Raw genomic sequence first — 16,784 nt, 5'->3', positions numbered from 1 at the left:
AAAAAAAGCCTGATCAATGTTCAATATAGGTGATCATTGGTCAGCGCTTTATTTCCTATCGAATACAGTCATTCGTTTTAAAGATTTCGCTCAATGAGGTGCCAACATCTTTTTTTTCGTCCTTGAATTTTCAACCCTTAATAAAAAATAAACTACAGGTGATCAAAATCTGAAACCTAGTGATCATTGCTGTACAAACCGTGAGCAAAAGAATGGTATAATTATTTTTACGAAATTCGATCAATGAGGTGCTAACATCTCATAACCCATTTGAGTGTAAAATGACAGCGGATGTGACAGCGGCTCATGACAGCGGACAGTATTAAACGAAAATTATCGGTGTGCCAATCAAGCAAAGGGACCAGTGTTGCCAATATCCGGATAATTATCCGATTTTCGGATAATTTTGTGGACCATCGGATAATTTTCGGATTGAACAATTTTTTGGATAATTTCGGATAATTCAAGGTCTTATTTGTTATGTTTCTTATTTAAATAAATATATGTCTAGTAACCATACAAGTTTTCTTGCCATTGCCATTTATCATCTACAGTGATATGGAAGAGAGGGGATATGGCATACGGTGAAGTAGATGGGCTCGATTCCACTGACAAAAACGCACTATCCAATATGGCGGAACAACTCTTTTGTAGTATATTCTGTTCTATATAAAATATATAATTATAATAAATAATTAATAATTTTAATAGTTAATTAATAACATAATATTCCATAATTTAACATAAAAACCTTCCCGTCGCCATATTGGACACGAAAATGTGTCAAGTCAAGGTCATCTACCAATGTACAAATGTCAACTGTCAATGTCAATTGTCAGATTCGGATAATTTCGGATAATTTCGGATATTTGGCTCACAACATTCGGATAATTTTTATTTTTACATTGGCAACACTGAAAGGGACAAGGAACTTCCGAATATGGCCTAACTGGGGGCACATAACATAACATAACCTAATCCTAATATTTACATTTGTAAAGAATATCCTGTTTGTTTTTATTGTCGATTGTGCAGCGAAATTGTGTGCAGCAAATCAAATATAAAGTAGTTTATCGCCTACAGAACTGAATTAGTCCATAGCAGTTATCAGTTTTTCTTTCTTGGGAAGCTTATACATGTAACTTGTATTGTTGTAAATTGTGGGAGTAGGGCAGACAGGGAAAAGTCTTATTTTGTACTGTTCCCAAGGCTCCCCATGCAATATATTTAAATGAATTATCCAAACAAAGCCGGGGACAATGGATAAAAGCCACAAGAAGAACAGATATAAGGGAACTAAAATTAAAATATGAAAAGTAAACATTTTATAAGTGGTAAGTTTAATGTAATTCAATTAATAAGGATTTTAAATGTCTACAATAATAATAAAGATGTGATAATTCAAGCTTAATTATTAGGAAAGCCAGCCATGTTTCACTTCCATGAAGCAGAGAAGGGAGGTATATAATATACTGTCCCTTTTGTCTTCTCACTAATTTCTCTTTTGCTAATGAAACCTGTAGTGAGGGAGTGATATAATCGTGATGTTTTAGCAATTCTGTTGTTCATTTTTTTTTGCATTTTTTGTCTATTATAGTTTATAAATATTCAAAATCATTCATATGTTCTACTAAATTTCCGTCTAGGTTTATATGGATTTCTCTCAGTGTCTTGGAAATAAGTAAAGTTTTAGTCTTTGCTGATTTTATTTTCATTCCTTTGTCTGCAAGTTCTCTCGTCTATAAATTTAGGTTGCTTTGTAAAGATTTCTCTGAACTTGGTATCAATGCAATGTCATCTGCAGATACACATTTACTCAGAGTTATACTTTTTAATCAATGGTAACCTAAATCTAATTTTCGGGACTCTACTGCATTTTTTTTATTGGTTCATTCATATATATATATATAATATAATGAATAGCAGTGAGCTTAAAACTCCACCTTGCCTTACTCCTTGTGTATTAGCAAATTTGTTTGATTCACAGTTTAATGCTCGCACAATGTTCCAGTACATAAATTTTACTTGCATCAATTAGTTCTCCTCCAACATCGAACAGTTCAAGCCCTTTCCAAATGTGATGTCCGGGTACCTTGTCAAAGGCTTTTTCCATTGTCTTATAGTAAAGATATGATCTTGGACACTGTGCCCGGTCAGAAACCTTTTTGTGCATCGTCTAGTTGATGTTCCACTTTCTTTCTCAGTCTCATCTCCAGTGTTCATTCATAAATCTTAGCCAGTACACTTAGCATGAAAATACCTCGATAATTTGAACATTACTTTTTTACCTCCCTTCTTTACCAGAAGAGCCATTACTGCTGTTGCCCAAGCTTCTGGGATGCGTTTCTGTTTCCAAATTGTTATCAGTAATTTGTGTAAGTAGTGTAATGCAGATTCCCCCATATATTTCAACAATCGTGTTTTGATATTATCTATTCCTGCCACTACCATTTTTCATTTTTGCAATGGCTTCCGTTAATTCTTCCATGGTTATTTCATTACTCAACTCTTTGGAATATTTACTCCATCTATTAACTATATCTTGTAGTTGGGTAAGTGTTTCTCCATTTTATTTTTTTTTATTTGCACGACAGTACTACCTGATTTACCTCTCATTTTTTCAGACCTTAATAGAACAATTTTTGGTTTGTCCTACTACTGTCTTGCTCCATCTTTTCTCCAAATCTCTCCCACTGTTCCAATTTAGCTTTTTTAACTTTTTCTTTCACAAGCTTCCTTGCTTATTAACTGTTATTTTCTAGATAAGCTCTCCATGGTACTTTCTTTTCTTTCACAGCTATTTTTATCTCTTCGCTCCACCAACTAGTCCTTTTTTTTGACTACTTTTATTCAATAAAAATATTAAAATACTCTTGTGATAGTGAAGAGACAGTTTATGTTTCCTTTCGATCCAGAGGCGATACACAATCTCCAGACAGTTGTTTCTGCCTTACGGCGTCCCCAGTGGAGCTGCCTGCACACCTCTGAATCAAAACGAAATCAAATTGTCTATTTAAGTGGAATTTCAAAAATAGTTATCTACTATTAGGATGCTTCAGCGATATCTCTTAAAGAAAAGAGAAAAGTCCCAGATACAAAATTCACTATTAAAATAGTAAATAATTATTTAAATCTGAAACTTTTCTTAGTGGAACCCCTTTCTGGTACATCCTTAATCTCTTTTTGACTTTTACAATTTCGGACTTTGAATTATCTTTCTGATCTTTTTTCTAGATTAATGAAAGCAGAATGTAACTGTATACTGCAGAGTCCTTTTCCCTTTCTTTATTCATCATCTCTTATCTTATAAATTGTAAAAGTCAGAGATTAAGGATGTTACCAGAAAGAAGTTCCAATAAGAAAAGTGTCAGATATAAATAATTATTTACTATTTTTATTTTAATAGTGAATTTTATATCTGGGACTTTTCTTTATTCTTGTGATACTTTCCACATTTTTATGATTTTTTTATGGTACACAATGTAGAATTTTTATTTATGTCTTTGTTTTAGGAACAACCACCAGATATTTAAAAGGTATAAAAAGAAGAAACTGCTGGAATTTCAAAACAAATGTGTTTGACTAGTAAAGATTTGGATAAATAACAGGAGTTACTTTGGGCTATAGCTACGTGCAGATTTATTTCCTTGTGGCTTCCTATGTTAATTCTTGTTAATTATACACTTAAATACGTTTTTAGTCTCAGGAAGATTTTATATTTGATTATTTTTGAATAAACATTATTATTATTATTACCTTAATTTCCATTAAATAAATTAACTGTAATCAATAAAGTAATCATTTAATTGTTAATAAATTATCAAGTATGATTCCCAAATATTTTATTTGTTTGACACCTTCTATGGGCTGATTGTGAGATTATAGTTAAGGTACCAAGGGTATTATAAGGATAATAACACTTGAGGTCAATGGTGTATATACCGAGGGCCTTTGGCCTGAGGGATATAAGTTGACTGAAAGCGATATTATCGTTAATACCCGTGGTGCCTTCAACATTTAATGTCCGACTAAATTATTTTTTATAGGCAAAAAATTGAAGGAATTTTGAATTAATTAGTTTTCAAATAAGTACATTTACCAGCAATAGTCGTAACGTAATTGTGGTAACCATAGTTTTACTTGGGTTGTTATTTGTCAACTTGACAGTATTTAACTAGTTATTTAAATTTAATACCCTAGGGCGTAATTTTTCAAAATAATGCCCTAGAGCCTAGGGCATTATATCATACTTAACTGACTTCGAAATCATGTCATTATTTATCAAACTGACTTCAAAATCATGTCATTATTTGTCAAATAATATACCAGTCGGACATTAATATTATTACAGTAGAACCTCGATTATCTGTCAGGGCACCGGACCAAGGGTATGACGGATAATCGAAAAGACGGTTAACAGAACATTAAAAAAAAATAAAAATTCATAGTACAACTCTCAAATTTCATTTGTATGGTTTGTTTGACAATATAAGAGGGATTTGTGTTCATACAATCGAATCAATTTAAAATATTCTGAAATTTGTGTTTGTTTTACTGCTGCTTCATATTTTGCGACGGCTGAATTTCTTAATCGGCATAAGGCATAAGATCATGCAATCTACTTTATTGGCTTCTTCTTGTTGAGAATACCACTCGATGAATTATTGCATATGCGATGCAGCTTCTCTAGATTATTTACGCAAATCTTTGTCAGTTACAATAGGTTCATCAATATAGCTACAGTCAAGCTTCCTTGTGTCCAAGCATCAATATAGCTACTGTGTCAGCTTCCGAATAGGTTTGGTCCGCCTTTGTTGCCATTTCAATGATTTCTTTATCTGTCAGCAATGGATAGCCGTTTGTGTCCTCATCACAAATCAAATTACCTTTTTTTTATTTTTTTGCATTTAAATGATTGCTAATGTATAACTCAATACAACTTCTGTATGTACCCTGACGGTTAACAGAGGTGATGGTTAATGGAGAGACGGATAATCAAGGTTCCACTATACATGATTTCAAAGTAAGTTATATTATAATGCCCTAGGGCGTTATTTTTCAATATTTATTTTGAAAAATAATGCCCTAGCTAGGGTATTAAATTCAAATAACTAGTTAAATACTGTTGAGTTGACACAATTACGTCACAACTGTTGCTGGTAAATGTACTTATTTAAAAACTAATTAATTCAAAATTCCTTAAATTTTTTTGCCTATAAAGAATAATTTAGTCAGACATTAAATGTTGAAGGCACCACGGGTATTAAAGATAATATCGCTTTCAGTGAATGTTTATCCCTTTAGACCCTTTTAACCCTTAAGATTGCTATCTAAAAAAAAATACCAAGAAACTTTACAGAATCAACGATACTGATCTGGCTGTTATTAACACATTCACAGACACACTTTAGATGTAGACACATCTTATGGAGTAAGTGGCTTCATATGCAGTTGTGTCTGTGAATGTGTTAAGAGGTAAAGATTGATGAGCTCCTGTATAGGATAATGCTACTGTTTTATGTTAAAAAAAGGTAAATTAGAATCGGACCAGGTTTTTATCGTGAGTAGATCAGAAGGTATAGTAGCAATATTTGAGTTGCTCCAAGTAATACTGGTATCATCAGCAAAAAGAAATTTTTTCCATTAATTTTTAAACTAGGGATGTCATTAATAAACGTAAGGAAAAGTAGAGGACCTGATACTGAACCTTGTGGTTTGTAGAGGACCCCACATACAATATTTTGGAGACTAAAGTCTGTATTATTTGCTCTAACCAGTTGTTTCCAACTATCCAAGTAAGATTGAAACCAATTCAAAGAAATTCTTCGAATTCCATATAAATTTAGTTATTTTTATCAAAATTTCATGATTTACACAATCAAAAGCTTTGGCATAGTCACAAAAAACAGTGGCAGTGTGAAGATTATTGCTCAGTGCTTGATAAACCTCATGTAGTACAGAAAACATGGCATCAGCAGTACATTTATTATTTAAAAAGCCGAACTTTTGTAATAAAATGTTGTTTTCAACAAGAAAGGACATAAGTCATGCTTTTATGAGTCTCTCAATAATTTTGGAGTACCGGTAGTAATGCAATAGGTATATACTTGCAGGAATTAGATTTTTCACCACCCTTATGAAGAGGAATAATGATAGCTGTCTTTAGGTACTCTGGAAATTTACCTTTCTCAAAAGAATCATTAATTGGCGAGATGAGGACACAAGGATGTACAGATCGAGCGAGTCTCGTAAATTGCACGGCTTCGAGCCACGCTTCACACAACCATATTTGCGTACTTGTGTTTTGGGTTGTGTGGTCGTGCTCTGGTCGATTGGAGTTATAATTTACCAAATTTAAACATAATCGTTTCTACTGATTCATAATATGTATACTATAATATAATATATTGAAGTTTTTAAATATTGCTAATATTATTAAAGTTTTTAACATTGTATTTTAATATACTTTGTTTTATTAATAATAATATTACCTAAGTATTGCACCTTGTTCAAAAAAAGTTCAAGATAAATACCGCAGTTTTTTCATATGAAAATGCAAAGAAAAATATACAATTTGCAGAGTATGTAAATGCTTGTTTTTTGATAAAACAATACAAATTGTATGTAGGTAGGTAGAGTAGCAAAGCATTGAGTAGTTATTGGCTCCGTGCGTCTCCCCTCTACGTACAGTCACGTGATACGCTGTCAGATTTTGTAAGGACGTTTTAACATTGAGTCTTATGGGATTATTTTGTTAAACTTGAATATTTTATTTTGTAGTGATAATAACCGAATACAATTGTTAGAATTCATTAGTTATTAATTTATACTGTAATTTATAGTGCAACAAAATATTTTCTTTTTCGTTAATAAATATTTATTGGCTGCGTTCACCAGAAATAATCGGTTTAAGTTTCAACTAAACAGCTATGTTGCAGCGCTTTAAAACTACGTTTAGTCTGGTGAATGGTATTTTTCCGTTTGACACTTTCATAGTTGGTTTTTTTGTGTTCCCACCTGTTCTATGTATGAACCTAACCTAAAACGAGATTCGTTGTTTTTGTTGATTTATTATACTTATCGTTCAACGATAAATTGGACGTATCTTAAACAAATTTAATTCAAAAATGGATAATATACTACCTTTATTGATGTTTGAGAATGAAATGAACAAGAAATAATTTTTGGTGCTGCTGGCTGTGCTGGACTTGGCAGAGCAGAACCATTGGATGACCCACCATAAATAAATAATAATTATCACGTAAATATGAATTATGTTGAAAATATTGTTCATTATACACAGATTTACAATTTCGTGAGCATATCCAAATATGTATCTCCTAAGTTTCAATTACTTTATAATTAAAATCATTGTAAAATAAATATTTTCAAATAATCGCGCCATTACAATATATTTCTTAAACACGTTCAATATTGAAGCGATACAAATACTACGTTCAATAAAATGGCGACCGCTTCGTCAACACGTTGAAGTTTAGGCTAAATTGACATGACGTTCACCCGAAAAATCTTAAACAGTTTCAGAGCGCTGACGTAGCGCACTGGTCTGGTGAACGCACCCATTGACATAAACTGCGATAGTGAGGTTATGCATACAAAATCAAACTGATAATCAATATTGGAAAGTGAAGAATTTATAGTGCGTTTTTATTTTCTGTTTATATTAATACATAATATCACTAGCGTGACACGGCATTTTTTTAAATGTCTCATTTAAACATACACAAAGCGTCCTTATAAAATTTCAAAAAACCGCCACCATGAGCAGGTCGGTCGATTTTGCTTTGACACTTTGTTAACGCTCGGAGCGAATAGCAAAAGTAGCTACGCCATCTGAGACATAATAAGGATGAAATTAGTTTTATATTTTCTTTTCTCATGGAGCATGCATGATGGAGAGTTTTTTAAAATACGTAACAAAGCATGTTGTTTTGTTATCTATGTTGCAAATATGTTGTTTTTTTTTCAAATTACAAAATATGTTGTTTTCAATACAAGTACCTAATTGTTGTTATTATTTACTGAGCATTTAGAATTTTGACTAACGCTCGATTTCATAATAAAGTTAAAGTGTGTGTTACCTTAAAAAAAGCAATTGTTACAGTTAAAGAAAACTTTAAATTTAAAGTCCACTTTAACTTTATTAATATAAAATCGAGCGTAAGAAATTTTATAAACTTTGGAAAATAGCATTTCAAAAAAAGTACTGTAAGTATGCTGTATTTTTAATTTTTTCTCAAAAAATAAAACAAAACTCATTTTAAAACATATATTAAATTATAAACACAACACTAAATAAATAATTTTTCTCAACGGTTAAAAACCACACTTAAAAGTTTTAGAAATTCACACCCCAGAATCAAGTTACTCAAATTTTCAAACACCTCACCTGACACAGTGTCTCAAGTACAATTGCACGAAGCTGTTGATGTTATATTTTTACTCACATTAACAAAGTATTCATTTAGATTTCCAGGGTCTGAAAGGAAAAATGTTTAAGCTGGGTGAATTTTATTTCGAAGATCGTTTATTATGGACTAAGTTTCTTTTGCAACACTTTTAGAGCTTCTCAGACAATTTTGATAGTACGATTTTTTAGCTGATTTTATGTTTTAAATAGGTTTTCCTATACTTGCTGATATATTCAGTGACAGAGCCATTGGAAAGTAAATTTCTTGATGTAGAGTAGTGAACGCATATTCATGGCTGATATGCGGATACCGGATACCTTTAGTAGTCCAGGGCCCAGGATTTGCGATGTTTTGGCTTAATTGTAATTAAAGGAAATGCTTTGTTGAACTTAAAAGCATATTAAAGCACATAAAAGCATATTAAAAAAATCACTGAAAAGTGATAATTTTAAAATTACAGGAAAGTGCCACTCGGAGGTTAAGCAAAATTAAATTAAAACTTGTAGCTACTTTAGTTTTTTCAATTTATAAATCTAGTTTAAATTAAACTAAAAAGAAATATATCTTTTTTGTAAACAAACACCATAGAGAAATAAAAAAAAGAGAGACGTCAAAGGATAGGGAATAACTGGCACAATCTTTCTGCGCAGGTAAGTAGCACATAGGGGCGCTGCTGTTTCTGAAACTAAAATTTACCCATGGTACAATAAAGTATTTTGATTGTACCGTGAAGAAAATTTACATTTTTGACAATTGACATTGACTGTGTGTTTTTAGGACGCCATTTTGTTGTGCAATTTCCCGGCCCGGCATAAATATATAATTTGGCGGTTTGTACATGGTTTATACTGAATACTACTGAACTGAACATATTTTCATTACTGGATAGTGCTGGAATTGCTGAAATTGAATATCGGTAGGTGAAAATACAATTTTTTATATATTATATAATCGCCTTTTTCTGTATCGTAACACATATCTTCCTTCAAGCCTCTTTCTCTATATGTATAGTTTCCCATTTCCCTATGAATTTCTTCTATCCAGCTTTTCGTAGGTAATCTGTCGTCTTCCGTACGTTGTAGTGGCTTAAAACATCTTAGTTGCTTTGTTTTTATATTGTTAATTATTGTATGAATTGTATTGTATATCGTATCCATTATCTCCAATATTCTTGTATTTCTGATTATGTATTCTTGATATACGAGCAGCTCTTCTCCAGAAGTCCATTTCAGTTTCCCTGAGCATCTTTTCGGATTTTTCTTTTAGTGGTCAAAATTCGCTGCTATATGTTACAATGCTGTTATAGATGTTATGTTTATTTTCTTTGGAGATACTTTTGGTCCCATAGGATTGTGTTTAATAATGCCATAGCTTTCCTTCCTTGCGTGCACTTTTCTTGGCTATTCTTGTCCAATGTTCCATCTTGTGTAATTTTAAGACCCAAGTATTTATATTCCTGACAGTGATTAATAGTTATTTCATTTTCCAACGATAGATCCTGCTGTATACCTCCAACACACATATATTCCGTTTTGTTGGTATTCATTTCCAAACCCCAGTGCAGGTACTCTTCTAAGATTTTGTGTGTCATATAATATTCAATATCGTTATAACCCTAGGCCGTAAGAATCTGATCATACGCAAAACATAGAGTGTATAGCATGTTATCATCAGTTTTATTTATTGACTTCTTAATTCATACCATTCAAGTTTAAATTATAGGTCTCTATGCATACCATATCTCTTTATTGATTTTTAGTTTTCATTAAAAAAAAATTGATTTGTTTTTTCGTTCTAGGATTGGGAGTATAGACAGACTCGACAAAGACATCAACTTTTGAAAAGGATAATTACGAAGTACAGCAAAATTGAAGATAACATTAATGTCATTAGGTGGGTAAATAATTATTTTATTTATAATAAATATTTTTACTTTAATCCACAGAGACATAAGATAAAAAAGAACTTTGTTGGTAGGTAGGTATATGACAAATATTTTGTGTTTTATGGACCTCGATAACTAAAATCTCTGTTTCCTGCAGTGGGTTCGGTGGACTTTTTAAATTAATAACTATGTCCAAAAATGTACCCTTAAAATGGTGGTCAATAAATTTTAATAATTATTGTAAAAAATTAACATACAACCAAATTTTTAAATTACATTCATGTGGTGTTTACAACAAATCAAAATTGCTTTCTTTTATGAGTTAATTTCTCAAAAACTATGATGTGATTAATTACTGCATTCTACTAAAAGTAATGTTAATTCAATATTTTTCAGTAATATTATTTTTTTCTTAGTTGCAAAATGCTATTTGTGTATTCTTAGAAATACTTTTACAAATTTAATAAGAAAATCACTTTACATTTTGAGTTAGTTCAACTCCCTAACCTCGATATTCACGCTCTATATGCATTGTATTAAAATTGCCTTCTGTTTTATTTTCAGGAACTTGGAATTACAGAGAAGTGATATAGACTAATCATCATCATCATCAGCCCCTCTAGATCCACTGCTGGACATAGGCCTCCCATGTTTGTAGACAAGTAGACTAATAGAATAACAAGTATAGTGTAAGTACATGTAAGTAGGTAGGTTAACACCTTGGCTAGCGTGTGAGATGCCAGCATTTCACACAAAATATTGACTGTAATACCGTGTGAGACGCTGGCTTCCATTGTTATTAAATGATTTAAAATGCTCTAAAGCGAGAGTTTTTAGTTTATCATATTGGTTTCAAAATAAGGATAAAATGGTACAAAATTACAGGTTATTAGTTTAAGTGATCGCTAACCAAGGTGTTAAACGTTAATAAAGGTATGGTAGTTATATTGTATGTAGGTACAGTTGAGTCCATGGTTCTCACCCACATAACAATGATGTTCGTATCATGTTCTAAGCATATACTACCAACATTCGTCAGAGTATATTCTTTTTAGTATATGCGTAGTACAAGCATAGCATGTACCTTAAAAAACATTCTAAATTTCATGTTCTTTGCACATACTTTAAAGTATATTCTCGTACCGAATATACTGAGTACATTCGTGTACGTAGTAACTCGGAATATTCGTAAAAGTTTATTCTTAGAATGTACCTTTACCGAATATTCTTAGCACATACTTATAAGTACATTCTTAACACATACTTATAAGTAGATACTATTCTCAGAATATACTTTTACCGAATATTCTTAGCACATACTTATAAGTACATACTTAACACATACTTATAAGTAGATACTTTTAAAATATCCTAAAAATAATATATATGTATGTATAGGAAGAATAATGTTAGCCTATAGATTATCAACTTCGTTAAGAATAATTAATGAAATTTAAAAATTTATGTATGTAGGTACTATTAATTAAACTACCGAATTCATTATTTAAAATTGTTTTAATTGTATGGTAAAAATGTTTAAGAATTAATTGTATTAACGAAAAAGGAGAAATTGTCGTTTCGCTTTCATAACTGAAATGCATTTACTATTTTGATTAAGTTTATTGAGTATTCTTATGAAGAATTTTATTTTTACATGGAATTGACATTCAGGTAAGCTGTGTGGCTGAGCCAAAACCCACAACCGGCACAAACAAAGCGGAAACGACCGCTGCATACCTGCATAGGGGTTAGCGGGTAGGGGGTTGGGAACAAAGGAAAAATACAAAATATGAAAATAGTTACTGAATAGGCATTTGGCATTTGTGTCTACACTTAACACTAACAATGTCTATGCTGTGTTGTGAGGAAGACCAAGTATTTCAACCAGGAATAGGAACATGCATAATTAAACGTTTTATTTTGTTTGCTGTCAACTTACAAATAAAAAATTCATTTTGGTACTTCAATATTACTTAAATAGTAAGTATGTATATAGGTACATATAAGCAACATATAAATTTTAGTTATTTACATACATATGTTACATAATATTTATTTGGGTACGATAGGTATATGAATATGAATATATAAATTTATATATTCAGCATTTTTATTTTTATATGCACATAATAACTAAATATATATACCTACTTACCTATATAATATTGATATAACTAACTAAAATTTATATAATATTTTATATTTACTTTTTAAGTAATATTGTAGAATGTACTAACTACATTCTCATATGTAATATGTAAATTTAGTAGAAAGTAGAACCTAGGATGAGATTCGGTGATGCTGAAAACATGCTTCTGAGCAATATAGCACTTCCTTGTAATATTCTTCCCATATACTAAAAAGTACATTCTTCCTATATACTAAAAGATGTGAGGTAGTACATTCTAAGTATATAAATAGAAGGTTTATAGCACCTTCTTAGAATATCCTAAAAAGTATATTCTTGGTATATACTGAGAAGAAGTGCGGTAGTACATTCTAAGTATATACATAGAACGTTTAAGTACTGTAATGTAGTACAGTCAAACCCGCTTATTGGAATAGCCTTTGTGCCAAGTAAAAGTATTCCTATAACCGGGATATTCTAATAACCGATCATTGGTTGCTACTATAAATGTTTCGGGACCTCAAATTTCTATTCCTTAAACCGGGATATTCCTTTAAGAGGTATTCTAATAAGCGGGTTCGACTGTATATACTCAGTATGTGCTCTGCACATTCGCAATGGTAAGTACGCATATTCTTAGTATATACTTTTTCTGAAAAGTATGTTCTATGAATCTACTAAGAACATGAAATTGTTATGTGGGCATTAATACCTGGAGAGATAAAACACATACTTGTTACTTAATAGCACCATTGTGTTCCACACATGACACTAAAGACAAACCAGCTACTGCCTGTTATTAAGTAAACATACATGTTATTTTTATGAACTTTCTAGATTCAGTACATCGAAAAAATAGAGGTGCAAAAAAGACGCTTGGGGACGTTTTCAGATTTAAGTACAATTTGCAACATTTCTGGTTTGTTTATCGTTTGTTTTTCACAACTAATTTTATTTTGGCATTAATTTACATACAAAGTTCACCTCATTCACACAGATTGTCATAACCACTTTCTGCCAATGGACTCAACTGTAAAATTAGTTTATCATTTTATAGTGTAAATACAAATAAAAAACTAGTATTGTAACAAAAGTCAGTGTTTTGTAAGTAGGTAGGTTAAATATCAATAAAGCTTCTGTTTAGTTACAATTTATAGTGGTTATATTGTATGTAGGTAATATTAGTTGTATCATTTTGCAATGTCAAATTCTAAATCCAAACCCAGTAAATATGTTCACGGATGTTTAGCTTCCTATTGTAATAACAAGTATTTTCATCCTGTCACAGACCCAGAGTATACAAATAAAAAGTTTTTTAGATTTCCAGATAAAGATTTAAAAATACGTCATGACTGGTTTGAAATTATTGGTAATTGAATTTACTGAAACTAGGTGTTATTTATGTGAAGATCATTTTGAGGAAACACAATTTACAAGCAGTTTAAAAACAAAACTATTAAATAATGCAGTGCCCTCCAAAATAATTCACATATCCAATGTCCATGATCAACTTTTGCCTATACCTGCACATTCTTCTGATGAAATCTCTGTTTCAAATGTACACATTTTTAGTAACAAAGAAATAGTTCCTCCATTAATAACCCAGTCAAGAATAAACGCTCAATTTCCAGTCAGCATGATAATGAGTATAGTATTACACCTAATTTAGACCTAAACACCTAAACATATTACACCTAAACATTAGAAAAAAAGCCGCAACTCGATAAAACTGCCTTGTCGAAAAAACACTAAGAGCCGAAAAGTTTTAAAAATATTGAATTTAACTAATGATATCACCATAATAATTTAATTGGAACGTACACAAGAGTTTGGGGGGTTTAAGGGAACAAAACCCCTATAAAATTTTTATGGGGTACACAAATTTTACTATAATTTTTCTTTAAGATTCCTGCCATAAAAATGCCACATGTCCATTTTCAATAAAAAATCTCTAATAGTTTTCAATATATTCGAAAAAATCGATTTTCATTTTGTAACTTCAAAGGGCTGTAACTTTTTTATGTGTATATTTGTAATAAGGTAAGTTAGGTTCATTCAAACTATTTTTGGTCAAAGAATAGGTGATTTAGTTTATGACCTGTATTTTTGTTACACTCTGTATATATGTATCCTATTTTTCTAAAAAGTTCTGAGGGAAATGTAGAATAACTTATAAGGTTTTTTTAGGCTACTAGACAAATTTGTAATATATATCTGCATTTTGTAAAAGATAAGATAATTAAAGAATAAAGAGCGGGGACATGCATGCATTTTGTGTTGATCTGTGTTTTACATCATTATTTCAAAACAATTTTACTGCATAGATTTTCTTATTTTGTTTTATCAGCACTCCATACATGCATGCGGTAAGTGGGGGGTCCCCGTGAGGATTAATAAAAATATAATATATGTAGTTTTTTCCCAGTGTTTATATTATTTTCTATTTTTCTGAAAGTTCTGAAAAAAAATATTTTTCTTTAGATATTTTTAGGCTACTAATCAAACTAGTAATATTTGCATTTTGTAAAATATAAGATGAATAAAGAGGTCGCCGTGAAGATTAATAAAAATAAAATGTGTGTAGTTTTTTTCCCAGTGTTTATTCCCATGTTTTATGAAGATCTATTTACAAAACCAACATAACTGTATTTTTAATATTTTTCTGTAATTTTTTTGTGTAAAAATATAATTTCTATGAAAAAATTTAAAATTTTAATATTATTTATGACATAAATAAAATAATGTGTAAATAATATGACAATTTCCAAATTATTTCATAGAAATTAGGTTTTTACACTAAAACATTAAAGAAAACTTAAAAATACAGTTATTTTGTTTTTGTAAATAGATCTTCATAGCTAAGTGAAATCTAAAATAATTTTAAATATCCCGCCACGCCCGCTTTTAGCCGTGTAGTTCGGTAAGTAGTTCATCGAGTCGCTAGCGTCTAGTGTGACAATCAAATGTATGCAACCAAGCACTCTCTTCTCTTTTTATTTCTCTATGACAAACACATTTAACGGCTAAACAGCTGGCTCCGGTTGGATGATACTGCGCAGGACGAGTGTAATATCCACCACCGTCTCGGAGGTAGGTGTAGAAAAGTGTTACACTTTTTTTCCTACAGCATTTCAAAGAAACGAGTTGTACGCGTTCTACGACAGAAGTTGAGTGTATCGTGAAAAAAAGTGTAAACACTAGAAAAACAAAGAAACAAGAAAGTGTAACACTCTTACACTTTTCAAGAACTAGTGTTACACTTAAAACAAAGGAACAGACCTAATGTCAGCATATATTGTCAGTCAGACACTGACAATCAGTGACAATTTTAAATATTTGACATAGCATCGGGAATATTTTGAGAAATTGATTAAATATTATTGATATATAGTGTATTTGATAAATAATTGATTTAAGACGTGAACTTAATAAAAAGTTATTTATTGTGTATTATTTGTGGAAGATCCAAGCAGAGAATACATCAGATATAGTATTTTTACTACAAAAACGTTATTACGTAGGTCAAAATTTTTGACGTAAGAGAACTGTAAAAACATTAGATTGTGACTTTTCATTATTGCTATGTTTATTATAAATACGGCAATAATGAAAAGTCACATTCTAATGTTTTGACAGTTCTCTTACGTCAAAAATTTTGACCTACGTAATAACGTTTTTGTAGTAAAAATACTATATATCCTGTGATCCAAGTATTTTGTTGTTAGAGATGTTCAAAATTGTAAGCGTTCCAAAATAACAACATATTATTTAAAAATCACTTTAACACTTTTCCTCTTTTCTCGATTGATTATTAGTTTTTGTTGTACAAATAAATTATTACAATCACTGAAAACATAGTTAGTGAAAAAATTATCACATTTATTAACTGAATTAATAATTTGCAATTATAAAAATAACAGTTATCCAAGAACATTCAAAAGCCATCTCTTTAAATTAATTATGACATTTTCAAGTAGAATGACATTCTAGTAATGTTTACATATCCACACCAGTGTGAATTTTACTACACGTAATTTGCCGTGTAAAGACAGAAAAAGTAGGGATACACGTAAAATATTTGCGAATTATGTACCCATAGCCTTAATTCAATCTTTGATTCGTACCTGTTCGCACTGTTGATGCTTTCACTCATAGATGTATTTTTTCCCAATGTCTTCTTGTACACAATTTAGTTTTTATTAGGGCTTTCATTTCATGGAAAAAGTCCAGGTCTAGCCTACATTCTTTCTTTTCTATTTTTTCTGCCTGATATGCCCGAACAGTGGTAATAGGTGCCCTACTTAGTACTTGACAACAAAGTAAAGTCACAACTCCCTTC

General features: G+C 30.9%; 2 long non-coding RNA genes across 2 annotated transcripts; both read left to right on the top strand.

Moving 5' to 3' along the window:
* Nucleotides 1-855: 855 nt before the first annotated feature.
* LOC126878951 (uncharacterized) lies at nucleotides 856-3,755 on the top strand. Its single transcript, XR_007695899.1, has 2 exons — nucleotides 856-1,334; nucleotides 3,513-3,755. It is a non-coding gene; the product is annotated as an uncharacterized LOC126878951 (long non-coding RNA).
* A 5,011-nt stretch (nucleotides 3,756-8,766) lies between these two features.
* On the top strand, nucleotides 8,767-15,020 carry LOC126878952 (uncharacterized). Its single transcript, XR_007695900.1, has 3 exons — nucleotides 8,767-9,348; nucleotides 10,231-10,325; nucleotides 10,882-15,020. It is a non-coding gene; the product is annotated as an uncharacterized LOC126878952 (long non-coding RNA).
* The last annotated feature ends 1,764 nt before the right edge of the window (nucleotides 15,021-16,784 follow it).

The sequence above is a fragment of the Diabrotica virgifera genome, chromosome 1 (assembly GCF_917563875.1).
Source record: "Diabrotica virgifera virgifera chromosome 1, PGI_DIABVI_V3a".
Taxonomy (NCBI): domain Eukaryota; kingdom Metazoa; phylum Arthropoda; class Insecta; order Coleoptera; family Chrysomelidae; genus Diabrotica; species Diabrotica virgifera.
The sequence above is the reverse complement of the archived record's forward strand: the minus strand, read 5'-3'. Positions and strand labels throughout refer to the sequence as shown.